The sequence below is a fragment of the Rhinichthys klamathensis genome, unplaced genomic scaffold (genome assembly GCF_029890125.1).
Source record: "Rhinichthys klamathensis goyatoka isolate OS25496 unplaced genomic scaffold, OSU_Roscu_1.1 h1tg000223l_1, whole genome shotgun sequence".
Classification (NCBI taxonomy): Eukaryota; Metazoa; Chordata; class Actinopteri; order Cypriniformes; family Leuciscidae; genus Rhinichthys; species Rhinichthys klamathensis.
Genome location: NW_026606747.1, coordinates 3,061,886 through 3,075,375, shown reverse-complemented (window position 1 = coordinate 3,075,375; position 13,490 = coordinate 3,061,886). Strand labels below are relative to the sequence as shown.

General features: G+C 44.5%; 21 non-coding genes across 21 annotated transcripts; 18 read left to right on the top strand and 3 right to left on the bottom strand.

Moving 5' to 3' along the window:
- The first annotated feature begins 4,531 nt into the window (after positions 1–4,531).
- Positions 4,532–4,603, top strand: trnae-uuc (transfer RNA glutamic acid (anticodon UUC)). The gene has a single exon. It is a non-coding gene; the product is annotated as a tRNA-Glu (tRNA).
- A 125-nt stretch (positions 4,604–4,728) lies between these two features.
- trnay-gua (transfer RNA tyrosine (anticodon GUA)) lies at positions 4,729–4,815 on the top strand. Its single transcript is given in 2 exon segments — positions 4,729–4,765; positions 4,780–4,815. It is a non-coding gene; the product is annotated as a tRNA-Tyr (tRNA).
- A 210-nt stretch (positions 4,816–5,025) lies between these two features.
- trnar-acg (transfer RNA arginine (anticodon ACG)) lies at positions 5,026–5,098 on the top strand. Its single transcript has one exon. It is a non-coding gene; the product is annotated as a tRNA-Arg (tRNA).
- Positions 5,099–5,512: 414 nt separating this feature from the next.
- trnay-gua (transfer RNA tyrosine (anticodon GUA)) lies at positions 5,513–5,599 on the top strand. The gene is given in 2 exon segments: positions 5,513–5,549; positions 5,564–5,599. It is a non-coding gene; the product is annotated as a tRNA-Tyr (tRNA).
- A 115-nt stretch (positions 5,600–5,714) lies between these two features.
- Positions 5,715–5,786, bottom strand: trnae-cuc (transfer RNA glutamic acid (anticodon CUC)). Its single transcript has one exon. It is a non-coding gene; the product is annotated as a tRNA-Glu (tRNA).
- Positions 5,787–6,404: 618 nt separating this feature from the next.
- trnar-acg (transfer RNA arginine (anticodon ACG)) lies at positions 6,405–6,477 on the top strand. The gene has a single exon. It is a non-coding gene; the product is annotated as a tRNA-Arg (tRNA).
- A 305-nt stretch (positions 6,478–6,782) lies between these two features.
- On the top strand, positions 6,783–6,855 carry trnar-acg (transfer RNA arginine (anticodon ACG)). Its single transcript has one exon. It is a non-coding gene; the product is annotated as a tRNA-Arg (tRNA).
- Positions 6,856–7,088: 233 nt separating this feature from the next.
- trnae-uuc (transfer RNA glutamic acid (anticodon UUC)) lies at positions 7,089–7,160 on the top strand. The gene has a single exon. It is a non-coding gene; the product is annotated as a tRNA-Glu (tRNA).
- Positions 7,161–7,487: 327 nt separating this feature from the next.
- Positions 7,488–7,559, bottom strand: trnae-cuc (transfer RNA glutamic acid (anticodon CUC)). The gene has a single exon. It is a non-coding gene; the product is annotated as a tRNA-Glu (tRNA).
- A 621-nt stretch (positions 7,560–8,180) lies between these two features.
- On the top strand, positions 8,181–8,253 carry trnah-aug (transfer RNA histidin (anticodon AUG)). Its single transcript has one exon. It is a non-coding gene; the product is annotated as a tRNA-His (tRNA).
- A 305-nt stretch (positions 8,254–8,558) lies between these two features.
- On the top strand, positions 8,559–8,631 carry trnah-aug (transfer RNA histidin (anticodon AUG)). The gene has a single exon. It is a non-coding gene; the product is annotated as a tRNA-His (tRNA).
- A 424-nt stretch (positions 8,632–9,055) lies between these two features.
- Positions 9,056–9,127, top strand: trnae-uuc (transfer RNA glutamic acid (anticodon UUC)). Its single transcript has one exon. It is a non-coding gene; the product is annotated as a tRNA-Glu (tRNA).
- Positions 9,128–9,549: 422 nt separating this feature from the next.
- Positions 9,550–9,622, top strand: trnar-acg (transfer RNA arginine (anticodon ACG)). The gene has a single exon. It is a non-coding gene; the product is annotated as a tRNA-Arg (tRNA).
- Positions 9,623–10,030: 408 nt separating this feature from the next.
- On the top strand, positions 10,031–10,102 carry trnae-uuc (transfer RNA glutamic acid (anticodon UUC)). Its single transcript has one exon. It is a non-coding gene; the product is annotated as a tRNA-Glu (tRNA).
- A 125-nt stretch (positions 10,103–10,227) lies between these two features.
- Positions 10,228–10,314, top strand: trnay-gua (transfer RNA tyrosine (anticodon GUA)). The gene is given in 2 exon segments: positions 10,228–10,264; positions 10,279–10,314. It is a non-coding gene; the product is annotated as a tRNA-Tyr (tRNA).
- Positions 10,315–10,524: 210 nt separating this feature from the next.
- Positions 10,525–10,597, top strand: trnar-acg (transfer RNA arginine (anticodon ACG)). Its single transcript has one exon. It is a non-coding gene; the product is annotated as a tRNA-Arg (tRNA).
- Positions 10,598–10,821: 224 nt separating this feature from the next.
- On the top strand, positions 10,822–10,893 carry trnae-uuc (transfer RNA glutamic acid (anticodon UUC)). Its single transcript has one exon. It is a non-coding gene; the product is annotated as a tRNA-Glu (tRNA).
- A 125-nt stretch (positions 10,894–11,018) lies between these two features.
- Positions 11,019–11,105, top strand: trnay-gua (transfer RNA tyrosine (anticodon GUA)). Its single transcript is given in 2 exon segments — positions 11,019–11,055; positions 11,070–11,105. It is a non-coding gene; the product is annotated as a tRNA-Tyr (tRNA).
- Positions 11,106–11,220: 115 nt separating this feature from the next.
- On the bottom strand, positions 11,221–11,292 carry trnae-cuc (transfer RNA glutamic acid (anticodon CUC)). The gene has a single exon. It is a non-coding gene; the product is annotated as a tRNA-Glu (tRNA).
- A 618-nt stretch (positions 11,293–11,910) lies between these two features.
- On the top strand, positions 11,911–11,983 carry trnah-aug (transfer RNA histidin (anticodon AUG)). The gene has a single exon. It is a non-coding gene; the product is annotated as a tRNA-His (tRNA).
- A 417-nt stretch (positions 11,984–12,400) lies between these two features.
- trnae-uuc (transfer RNA glutamic acid (anticodon UUC)) lies at positions 12,401–12,472 on the top strand. Its single transcript has one exon. It is a non-coding gene; the product is annotated as a tRNA-Glu (tRNA).
- The last annotated feature ends 1,018 nt before the right edge of the window (positions 12,473–13,490 follow it).

Below are 13,490 nucleotides of genomic sequence, written 5' to 3'. Positions count from 1 at the left end.
GAGAGGTGGGCATGGGCACCAACAGAGGTCAGAGAGGTGGGCATGGGCACAAACAGAGGTCAGAGAGGTGGGCATGGGCACAAACAGAGGTCAGAGAGGTGGGCATGGGCACAAACAGAGTTCAGAGAGGTGGGCATGGGCACCAACAGAGGTCAGAGAGGTCAGAGAGGTGGGCATGGGCACCAACAGAGGTCAGAGAGGTGGGCATGGGCACCAACAGAGGTCAGAGAGGTGGGCATGGGCACCAACAGAGGTCAGAGAGGTGGGCATGGGGCCCGTCAAAGGGTTGGTCATCAGAGAGAGGGAGGCAGAACTGTTGTCTCTAATGAAGTCCGGGCCATCATCGTTGATCATGTGGTGAACAGAGGCCTTACTATGGCAGAGGCTGCCAGATTAGTTGATCCAAATCTAAAAAGATCAACTGTCAATTCTATGTTCAACTAAGGGCTGAGTATGTTCAGGTACAGCACTATATATTGTATTACTGTTACTATTTGATGCATCACTTACGTCATATGTATATTGGAACAACACTGTTAAAAGAACTAACCAAAATATATTTTTTAGAGGGTTATGGTGCTTGACGGAACATCATCGGCCAACGGGCCACAGTCCAAGTGCCTGGACAACGTGGAGGAAACCTCTCCATGTGCGCAGCTATCTCTGAAGATGGTGTGGTAGGACATTACTTGGCGTCTATAATGCTGCACATCTTATTGAGTTTCTCAATTACAGTAAATTGAGTCGGCCTGTCAAGGTGAAGGGGTCACCTATGTAATTGTGTGGGACAATGTCAGGTTTCACCAATCAGAGGTAGTTCAAGCATGGTTTCAGGCCCATCCCCGATTCATGACCCTCTACCTGCCTCCATACTCTCCTTTCCTCAACCCTATTGAGGAATTTCTTTCAGCATGGAGGTGGAAGGTCTATGATCGCCGACCCCTGGAGCGTGCCACCCTCCTTCAGGCCATGGATGAAGCATGTGATGACATCAGTGTAGACCAATGTCAAGCATGGATTCGTCACGCCAAAAGGTTTTTCCCAAGGTGCATGAACAATGATAACATTCATTGTGATGTGGACGAGAATCTATGGCCAAATGCTCAAGACAGGCTTGATCCAAATTACAGTAATGTAATGTGTGCACTAAATGTTATTGTTTTGTTCTTATTTAGTTACATTTAATTATAGAAAGTATAGGCCTACCTTATATCTGAAAAATAAAAACTAATTTGCCCAAATGATTGTAGAGGATGTCTTCATTGATCCTTCACTTGATTACACATAATGGATATTTTGGAAATTATAGATTATGTAAATGTTGGGTAATGTAAGTGTATTGCCTAATGTGAAAACTGTGTAATCTGTCTTTTATAGTACTGTAGCATATTAATTTCAGCACTTCTAAGGCTGATTTGAAACATGTATCTTGCATTGTTTGCTGTTGTATGAACTGATTGTTAAAAGTACTAAACTGAAAGAAGATCATACTGTTGTGTTTCAGTGATTAAACCAAATGTTCTCATTACATATTACAACAATCTTGTGTTTGAAACAATGATTATGTGGACTGAAAACATGTGCAACTGACTGAAAGCATGACATCAGGTTTTGAAAGAATGACTAGCTGCGTTACAAGTGTGATCAGTTTGGATTTTTGTACTAAGAGTTTTGAAAATGTACACCTTACATATGAAAATAGTACCAAAGCGAATAAAAAAAACTGTAAAATTCTATTTTTATTGATTTCATGTAATCTAATTTTCTGAGATTTTGAATTTGGGTTTTTCATAAGCTGTAAGCCATAATCATCAAAATTATAACTTTTGCACGATATTCAAATTTTTCGAGTTTCACCTGTAGATATTGATTCTATATTTCTATAGAACTTGTTTGCAATTTCCGATATGGATAACCAAATTTAATCAATTCTTATTCATTACATTCTTATTCTTATTCGATTTATAGATAACCACCACTATGTTCAAAGTGTGTGCACACGCATGTGTGTGTGTCTGTGTGTGAGAGAGATACAGATAAATTTGCCATTTGTGAAAACACTGTAAAGCAGAATAGAGTATAAGGGAGATAAACGGTCGATTACTGTAAAACATTAGATTGATTAGAGATGCATCAGTAGAAGGGAGACAGATGGCATCAAATACAGCATTTTACATTACAGTATGTATGCCATGTGATACTGTAAACAGATTACCATGGTAGAGACTGCCACATTACTGTAACCCAACCTTCATCTGTATAGGTCCACTACTGTATATATAGATTCAGTCAAATGGTATAGAGTGAAATCATTTACAGTACTGTATTGCCAGCAAACTCTGTTCTAGCACAGAACCTCATGGCTGTATCATACTTCATCACAGCTTTTGATAACTCACTGCAGATACTATTACAAACATTATGGATTCAATTACATAAGTTAGGTAATGCATGTGTATTTTCTAATGTGACAACTGTAGCCTGTATTACTGTAATTATTTCAGCAACAAGGGTGATTTGAAACATGTGTCTTGCATTTTTTGCTGTTGAATGAACTGATTGTTAAAAGTACTAAACTGAAAGAAGATCATACTGTTGTGTTTCTGTGATTAAACCAAACGTTCTCATTACATATTACAATAATCTTGTTTTTGAAACAATGATTATGTGGACTGAAAAATGTATAACTGTAATGAAAGCATGAGGCCATGTTTTGAAAGAATGACTAGCTGCATTACAAGTGTGATCAGTTTGGATTTTTGTACTAAGAGTTTTGAAAATGTACACCTTACTTGTGAAAATAGTACCAAAGCGAATAAAAAAAACTGTATTAGCCCATAGTTTTTGTTATTACAGTTTTTTACAATCACTTTGCTACTATTTTCAGAACCTTGATGTCATTTTTCAAAACTCTAGACACAAAACTCAAAACGATAATCACTTGTAACACAGGCTGTCTAATGTTCAAAACATTGCATTGTGCATTCACATCTTTAAAGAAATCTTGCACTTGCACAATCATTGGTTCAAAAAACAAATTAACTGTGAAATACCATTGAAACATAACTATAGATCACCCACACACAAGCAACCGATAGTTTCACTGTGTCATTGTTCGTACAATCATTAAATATTGTAGAGCAAAATAGGTGATACAGGTTTCATTATGGTACTACATGTACAGTAAATACATCTCTGTAAAAGTACTGCAGTAGTAGAGAGAATATTACAGACACAGTGGAATCATTGTGAACAAAGTTTGTAATATATTGATGCAAAACACTACAGTACAATCACAACATGGTTTTTTGAATCAAAGCAAAAATAATTAGCTATGAAATAGAATAGAAAAGACAGTACTGTAAAACATCAAATGCAGTGTTCCTCAACTTGCTGTAAGAAACTAAACAGGAGTGATTACTGTACTTCTACACTGTCATCAACTCTGTGTTGTGGATTTGGCCACAGGTTCTCATCTACATCACAATGGATGTTGGAAAATGACATCTTGGAAAAAACCTTTGGCATGGCGAGTCCAGGCCTGACACTGCTCTGCTGTGATTGGCAGAATTGGACACGCAGTTACAAGGGCCTGCATCTATACAGTACTGTACTGTCAATACTGTACATAGTCTGAAAAGGTGGTACAGTATTTGGCACCATAGACACAGTGTCTGATGAAGCATTACAGTATGATAAAATATTAGGCTACATCCATGGATATTGTAGTCTAATTGGTTCATGCCATGCTAATTGGTGACAAAGAATCTCATTATCTTGAAACTTTCATGATTTACTGTAAACATGGAAGATTGTGTGTCTGTTTCCATACAACTATGCATTAAGAGTAATGCAACAGTTACTTATCATTTTGAGCAGTTGTATCAATTGATAGTTAGATCATTGTAAGGAAATGAATAGACACTCATTTGAAATGTAATGTGTGAATTGCCTTTTGAAATAGTAGTACTTTGATGTTAAGTTGTGTCATATTGAACAGGTGATCTTTGTTGAATGAACAAATGATCTAAGTTTTATGTGTATTGTATCCAAGCAATTGAGAAAAGGGTTAGAGTTTTGAAAAATGTGCTTTTTGATCATTGGTTGTGAGTTTTGTGTCTAGAGTTGTGAAAAATGACATCAAGGTTCTGAAAATAGTAGCAAAGTGATTGTAAAAAACTGTATTATTATTGGATTAGTTGAATAATATTTTAAATTGACAGTCCAACAATAGGCTGCTTTGTCAGTGGGATAACGGTTACCATACAATACCATGCATCTTTTCAGATGCATTGCATGGGTACTGTCACAAGGACCTTGCTTTGCGACCAGTTTATAGTGTCTATTATGCCAGCACAGGAATGGGAGGAAACTGAACCCCCTGGGCGAGGCAAATGAGAGCTCCCTCCGATGAGCCAGATGAAATTGAATTCAGTAAACTATCCCTTCGGATCATTCCCATATTCTTAAAGGGGGGCGGTCACACACTAAAAGCCAAAGGGCCTGCTTGAGGCTTGAGGCTTGAGGAAGTTCCCATATGGTCTAGCGGTCAGGATTCCTGGTTTTCACCCAGGCGGCCAGGGTTCGACTCCCGGTATGGGAAGTTCGTGTTGTCTTTGCTTCACTTATGGAAACAGCCAGGACGTCTCTCTGTGCCACTAGCACTTTTAGCCGGCAGGCGGAGCTTTCGAAACCTGATAGGTTTAGGTTCTGTCCCCAAACGATGTGCCTTCGATAGCTCAGCTGGTAGAGCGGAGGACTGTAGGTGGCAAATTGGCAATCCTTAGGTCGCTGGTTCGACTCTGGCTCGAAGGAGGTCTTTTTCACAAGCAAACATTTCATTGGCCATGCTTCTCGATAACGGTTACCATACAATACCATGCGTCTTTTCAGATGCATTGCATTGGTACTGTCACAAGGACCTTGCTTTAAGACAAGTTTATAGTGTCTATTATGCCAGCACAGGAATGGGAGGAAACTGAACCCCCTGGACGAGGCAAATGCACTCAAGGGTGCCTGACTGGTGGGCCAGTGGCGCAATGGATAACGCGTCTGACTACGAATCAGAAGATTCCAGGTTCGACTCCTGGCTGGCTCGCTCTGCTTCGCTGTCAGCCCATAGCCATTTTATTATTATTAGCCCATAGTTTTTGTTATTATTATTATTGGATTAGTTGAATAATATTTTAAATTGACAGTCCAACAATAGGCTGCTTTGTCAGTGGGATAACGGTTACCATACAAATACGATCATTCCCATATTCTTAAAGGGGGGCGGTCACACACTAAAAGCCAAAGGGCCTGCTTGAGCCTTGAGGAAGTTCCCATATGGTCTAGCGGTCAGGATTCCTGGTTTTCACCCAGGCGGCCCGGGTTCGATATGGGAAGTTCGTGTTGTCTTTGCTTCACTTATGGAAACAGCCAGGACGTCTCTCTGTGCCACTAGCACTTTTAGCCGGCAGGCGGAGCTTTCGAAACCTGATAGGTTTAGGTTCTGTCCCCAAACGATGTGCCTTCGATAGCTCAGCTGGTAGAGCGGAGGACTGTAGGTGGCAAATTGGCAATCCTTAGGTCGCTGGTTCGACTCTGGCTCGAAGGAGGTCTTTTTCACAAGCAAACATTTCATTGGCCATGCTTCTCGACGAGGCCGTCAGCGCTTGAGTTGGTAGTCCAGCGTTTTGCAATCGCGACCGCCGCTGGAGGGCAAAAGCTCATTCCCTGACCGGGAATCGAACCCGGGCCGCGGCGGTGAGAGCGCCGAATCCTAACCACTAGACCACCAGGGAAGGTCTGCTGACTCTTTCCCGTCAAGCCTGGCTGTGTGCCTCTACCAGATTTTGCAGCAACTGCTCAAGCAAGACCACTAAGGCTTGAATTTTCCTCCAGGAGAGGAGACGTCTCTGACCCTGGATCACAGTTATTCCACTGAGAAACTGTCACTGGCTCTGTAGGAATATCCTAACAACACCACAACTTGCCATGAAAACAAAGCAACCGAGATCACCAACATGTGACGCCTCCAACTTGAAGCTTTTTATAGCAGGCTCCTCATCAGACCCCTTCCTGACGTTGGCTCCAGGCCTGTTATTGGCATGAGAAAAAGTAGATGTCATGACAGGCCTCTGCCCAGCCGGACACCAACAAGTCGCGTGCATAGTTTTTGTTATTATTATTATTGGATTAGTTGAATAATATTTTAAATTGACAGTCCAACAATAGGCTGCTTTGTCAGTGGGATAACGGTTACCATACAATACCATGCGTCTTTTCAGATGCATTGCATGGGTACTGTCACAAGAACCTTGCTTTAAGACAAGTTTATAGTGTCTATTATGCCAGCACAGGAATGGGAGGAAACTGAACCCCCTGGGCGAGGCAAATGCACTCAAGGCTGCCTGGCTGGTGGGCCAGTGGCGCAATGGATAACGCGTCTGACTACGAATCAGAAGATTCCAGGTTCGACTCCTGGCTGGCTCGCTCTGCCTCATTTGCTTCGCTGTCAGCCCATAGCCATGTTATTATTATTAGCCCATAGTTTTTGTTATTATTATTATTGGATTAGTTGAATAATATTTTAAATTGACAGTCCAAAAATAGGCTGCTTTGTCAGTGGGATAACGGTTACCATACAATACCATGCGTCTTTTCAGATGCATTGCATGGGTACTGTCACAAGGACCTTGCTTTGCGACAAGTTTATAGTGTCTATTATGCCAGCACAGGAATGGGAGGAAACTGAACCCCCTGGGCGAGGCAAATGCACTCAAGGGTGCCTGACTGGTGGGCCAGTGGCGCAATGGATAACGCGTCTGACTACGAATCAGAAGATTCCAGGTTCGACTCCTGGCTGGCTCGCTCTGCCTCTTTTGCTTCGCTGTCAGCCCATAGCCATTTTATTATTATTAGCCCATAGTTTTTGTTATTATTATTATTGGATTAGTTGAATAATGTTTTAAATTGACAGTCCAACAATAGGCTGCTTTGTCAGTGGGATAACGGTTACCATACAAATACGATCATTCCCATATTCTTAAAGGGGGGCGGTCACACACTAAAAGCCAAAGGGCCTGCTTGAGCCTTGAGGAAGTTCCCATATGGTCTAGCGGTCAGGATTCCTGGTTTTCACCCAGGCGGCCCGGGTTCGACTCCCGGTATGGGAAGTTCGTGTTGTCTTTGCTTCACTTATGGAAACAGCCAGGACATCTCTCTGTGCCACTAGCACTTTTAGCCGGCAGGCGGAGCTTACGAAACCTGATAGGTCTAGGTTCTGTCCCCAAACGATGTGCCTTCGATAGCTCAGCTGGTAGAGCGGCGGACTGTAGGTGGCAAATTGGCAATCCTTAGGTCGCTGGTTTGACTCTGGCTCGAAGGAGGTCTTTTTCACAAGCAAACATTTCATTGGCCATGCTTCTCGACGAGGCCGTCAGCGCTTGAGTTGGTAGTCCAGCGTTTTGCAATCACGACCGCCGCTGGAGGGCAAAAGCTCATTCCCTGACCGGGAATCGAACCCGGTCCGCGGCGGTGAGAGCGCCGAATCCTAACCACTAGACCACCAGGGAAGGTCTGCTGACTCTTTCCCGTCAAGCCTGGCTGTGTGCCTCTACCAGATTTTGCAGCAACTGCTCAAGCAAGACCACTAAGGCTTGAATTTTCCTCCAGGAGAGGAGACGTCTCTGACCCTGGATCACAGTTATTCCACTGAGAAACTGTCACTGGCTCTGTAGGAATATCCTAACAACACCACAACTTGCCATGAAAACAAAGCAACCGAGATCACCAACATGTGACGCCTCCAACTTGAAGCTTTTTATAGCAGGCTCCTCATCAGACCCCTTCCTGACGTTGGCTCCAGGCCTGTTATTGGCATGAGAAAAAGTAGATGTCATGACAGGCCTCTGCCCAGCCGGACACCAACAAGTCGCGTGCATAGTTTTTGTTATTATTATTATTATTGGATTAGTTGAATAATATTTTAAATTGACAGTCCAACAATAGGCTGCTTTGTCAGTGGGATAACGGTTACCATACAATACCATGCGTCTTTTCAGATGCATTGCATGGGTACTGTCACAAGGACCTTGCTTTAAGACAAGTTTATAGTGTCTATTATGCCAGCACAGGAATGGGAGGAAACTGAACCCCCTGGGCGAGGCAAATGCACTCAAGGCTGCCTGACTGGTGGGCCAGTGGCGCAATGGATAACGCGTCTGACTATGAATCAGAAGATTCCAGGTTCGACTCCTGGCTGGCTCGCTCTGCCTCATTTGCTTCGCTGTCAGCCCATAGCCATGTTATTATTATTAGCCCATAGTTTTTGTTATTATTATTATTGGATTAGTTGAATAATATTTTAAATTGACAGTCCAACAATAGGCTGCTTTGTCAGTGGGATAACGGTTACCATACAATACCATGCATCTTTTCAGATGCATTGCATGGGTACTGTCACAAGGACCTTGCTTTGCGACAAGTTTATAGTGTCTATTATGCCAGCACAGGAATGGGAGGAAACTGAACCCCCTGGGCGAGGCAAATGCACTCAAGGGTGCCTGACTGGTGGGCCAGTGGCGCAATGGATAACGCGTCTGACTATGAATCAGAAGATTCCAGGTTCGACTCCTGGCTGGCTCGCTCTGCCTCTTTTGCTTCGCTGTCAGCCCATAGCCATTTTATTATTATTAGCCCATAGTTTTTGTTATTATTATTATTGGATTAGTTGAATAATATTTTAAATTGACAGTCCAACAATAGGCTGCTTTGTCAGTGGGATAACGGTTACCATACAATACCATGCATCTTTTCAGATGCATTGCATGGGTACTGTCACAAGGACCTTGCTTTGCGACCAGTTTATAGTGTCTATTATGCCAGCACAGGAATGGGAGGAAACTGAACCCCCTGGGCGAGGCAAATGAGAGCTCCCTCCGATGAGCCAGATGAAATTGAATTCAGTAAACTATCCATTCGGATCATTCCCATATTCTTAAAGGGGGGCGGTCACACACTAAAAGCCAAAGGGCCTGCTTGAGGCTTGAGGCTTGAGGCTTGCGGAAGTTCCCATATGGTCTAGCGGTCAGGATTCCTGGTTTTCACCCAGGCGGCCCGGGTTCGACTCCCGGTATGGGAAGTTCGTGTTGTCTTTGCTTCACTTATGGAAACAGCCAGGACGTCTCTCTGTGCCACTAGCACTTTTAGCCGGCAGGCGGAGCTTTCGAAACCTGATAGGTTTAGGTTCTGTCCCCAAACGATGTGCCTTCGATAGCTCAGCTGGTAGAGCGGAGGACTGTAGGTGGCAAATTGGCAATCCTTAGGTCGCTGGTTCGACTCTGGCTCGAAGAAGGTCTTTTTCACAAGCAAACATTTCATTGGCCATGCTTCTCGATAACGGTTACCATACAATACCATGCGTCTTTTCAGATGCATTGCATGGGTACTGTCACAAGGACCTTGCTTTAAGACAAGTTTATAGTGTCTATTATGCCAGCACAGGAATGGGAGGAAACTGAACCCCCTGGACGAGGCAAATGCACTCAAGGGTGCCTGACTGGTGGGCCAGTGGCGCAATGGATAACGCGTCTGACTACGAATCAGAAGATTCCAGGTTCGACTCCTGGCTGGCTCGCTCTGCTTCGCTGTCAGCCCATAGCCATTTTATTATTATTAGCCCATAGTTTTTGTTATTATTACTATTGGATTAGTTGAATAATATTTTAAATTGACAGTCCAACAATAGGCTGCTTTGTCAGTGGGATAACGGTTACCATACAATACCATGCATCTTTTCAGATGCATTGCATGGGTACTGTCACAAGGACCTTGCTTTGCGACCAGTTTATAGTGTCTATTATGCCAGCACAGGAATGGGAGGAAACTGAACCCCCTGGGCGAGGCAAATGAGAGCTCCCTCCGATGAGCCAGATGAAATTGAATTCAGTAAACTATCCCTTCGGATCATTCCCATATTCTTAAAGGGGGGCGGTCACACACTAAAAGCCAAAGGGCCTGCTTGAGGCTTGAGGCTTGAGGAAGTTCCCATATGGTCTAGCGGTCAGGATTCCTGGTTTTCACCCAGGCGGCCCGGGTTCGACTCCCGGTATGGGAAGTTCGTGTTGTCTTTGCTTCACTTATGGAAACAGCCAGGACGTCTCTCTGTGCCACTAGCACTTTTAGCCGGCAGGCGGAGCTTTCGAAACCTGATAGGTTTAGGTTCTGTCCCCAAACGATGTGCCTTCGATAGCTCAGCTGGTAGAGCGGAGGACTGTAGGTGGCAAATTGGCAATCCTTAGGTCGCTGGTTCGACTCTGGCTCGAAGGAGGTCTTTTTCACAAGCAAACATTTCATTGGCCATGCTTCTCGATAACGGTTACCATACAATACCATGCGTCTTTTCAGATGCATTGCATTGGTACTGTCACAAGGACCTTGCTTTAAGACAAGTTTATAGTGTCTATTATGCCAGCACAGGAATGGGAGGAAACTGAACCCCCTGGACGAGGCAAATGCACTCAAGGGTGCCTGACTGGTGGGCCAGTGGCGCAATGGATAACGCGTCTGACTACGAATCAGAAGATTCCAGGTTCGACTCCTGGCTGGCTCGCTCTGCTTCGCTGTCAGCCCATAGCCATTTTATTATTATTAGCCCATAGTTTTTGTTATTATTATTATTGGATTAGTTGAATAATATTTTAAATTGACAGTCCAACAATAGGCTGCTTTGTCAGTGGGATAACGGTTACCATACAAATACGATCATTCCCATATTCTTAAAGGGGGGCGGTCACACACTAAAAGCCAAAGGGCCTGCTTGAGCCTTGAGGAAGTTCCCATATGGTCTAGCGGTCAGGATTCCTGGTTTTCACCCAGGCGGCCCGGGTTCGACTCCCGATATGGGAAGTTCGTGTTGTCTTTGCTTCACTTATGGAAACAGCCAGGACGTCTCTCTGTGCCACTAGCACTTTTAGCCGGCAGGCGGAGCTTTCGAAACCTGATAGGTTTAGGTTCTGTCCCCAAACGATGTGCCTTCGATAGCTCAGCTGGTAGAGCGGAGGACTGTAGGTGGCAAATTGGCAATCCTTAGGTCGCTGGTTCGACTCTGGCTCGAAGGAGGTCTTTTTCACAAGCAAACATTTCATTGGCCATGCTTCTCGACGAGGCCGTCAGCGCTTGAGTTGGTAGTCCAGCGTTTTGCAATCGCGACCGCCGCTGGAGGGCAAAAGCTCATTCCCTGACCGGGAATCGAACCCGGGCCGCGGCGGTGAGAGCGCCGAATCCTAACCACTAGACCACCAGGGAAGGTCTGCTGACTCTTTCCCGTCAAGCCTGGCTGTGTGCCTCTACCAGATTTTGCAGCAACTGCTCAAGCAAGACCACTAAGGCTTGAATTTTCCTCCAGGAGAGGAGACGTCTCTGACCCTGGATCACAGTTATTCCACTGAGAAACTGTCACTGGCTCTGTAGGAATATCCTAACAACACCACAACTTGCCATGAAAACAAAGCAACCGAGATCACCAACATGTGACGCCTCCAACTTGAAGCTTTTTATAGCAGGCTCCTCATCAGACCCCTTCCTGACGTTGGCTCCAGGCCTGTTATTGGCATGAGAAAAAGTAGATGTCATGACAGGCCTCTGCCCAGCCGGACACCAACAAGTCGCGTGCATAGTTTTTGTTATTATTATTATTGGATTAGTTGAATAATATTTTAAATTGACAGTCCAACAATAGGCTGCTTTGTCAGTGGGATAACGGTTACCATACAATACCATGCGTCTTTTCAGATGCATTGCATGGGTACTGTCACAAGAACCTTGCTTTAAGACAAGTTTATAGTGTCTATTATGCCAGCACAGGAATGGGAGGAAACTGAACCCCCTGGGCGAGGCAAATGCACTCAAGGGTGCCTGACTGGTGGGCCAGTGGCGCAATGGATAACGCGTCTGACTATGAATCAGAAGATTCCAGGTTCGACTCCTGGCTGGCTCGCTCTGCCTCTTTTGCTTCGCTGTCAGCCCATAGCCATTTTATTATTATTAGCCCATAGTTTTTGTTATTATTATTATTGGATTAGTTGAATAATATTTTAAATTGACAGTCCAACAATAGGCTGCTTTGTCAGTGGGATAACGGTTACCATACAATACCATGCATCTTTTCAGATGCATTGCATGGGTACTGTCACAAGGACCTTGCTTTGCGACCAGTTTATAGTGTCTATTATGCCAGCACAGGAATGGGAGGAAACTGAACCCCCTGGGCGAGGCAAATGAGAGCTCCCTCCGATGAGCCAGATGAAATTGAATTCAGTAAACTATCCATTCGGATCATTCCCATATTCTTAAAGGGGGGCGGTCACACACTAAAAGCCAAAGGGCCTGCTTGAGGCTTGAGGCTTGAGGAAGTTCCCATATGGTCTACCGGTCAGGATTCCTGGTTTTCACCCAGGCGGCCCGGGTTCGACTCCCGGTATGGGAAGATCGTGTTGTCTTTGCTTCACTTATGGAAACAGCCAGGACGTCTCTCTGTGCCACTAGCACTTTTAGCCGGCAGGCGGAGCTTTCGAAACCTGATAGGTTTAGGTTCTGTCCCCAAAGGATGTGCCTTCGATAGCTCAGCTGGTAGAGCGGAGGACTGTAGATGGCAAATTGGCAATCCTTAGGTTGCTGGTTCGACTCTGGCTCGAAGGAGGTCTTTTTCACAAGCAAACATTTCATTGGCCATGCTTCTCCATAACGGTTACCATACAATACCATGCGTCTTTTCAGATGCATTGCATGGGTACTGTCACAAGGACCTTGCTTTAAGACAAGTTTATAGTGTCTATTATGCCAGCACAGGAATGGGAGGAAACTGAACCCCCTGGGCGAGGCAAATGCACTCAAGGCTGCCTGACTGGTGGGCCAGTGGCGCAATGGATAACCCGTCTGACTACGAAATAAGAAGATTCCAGGTTCGTCTCCTGGCTGGCTCGCTCTGCCTCTTTTGCTTCGCTGTCAGCCCATAGCCATTTTATTATTATTAGCCCATAGTTTTTGTTATTATTATTATTGGATTAGTTAAATAATGTTTTAAATTGACAGTCCAACAATAGGCTGCTTTGTCAGTGGGATAACGGTTACCATACAATACCATGCGTCTTCTCAGATGCATTGCATGGGTACTGTCACAAGGACCTTGCTTTAAGAAAAGTTTATAGTGTCTATTATGCCAGCACAGGAATGGGAGGAAACTGAACCCCCTGGGCGAGGCAAATGAGAGCTCCCTCCGATGAGCCAGATGAAATTGAATTCAGTAAACTATCCCTTCGGATCATTCCCATATTCTTAAAGGGGGGCGGTCACACACTAAAAGCCAAAGGGCCTGCTTGAGGCTTGAGGAAGTTCCCATATGGTCTACCGGTCAGGATTCCTGGTTTTCACCCAGGCGGCTGGGGTTCGACTCCCGATATGGGAAGTTCGTGTTGTCTTTGCTTCACTTATGGAAACAGCCAGGA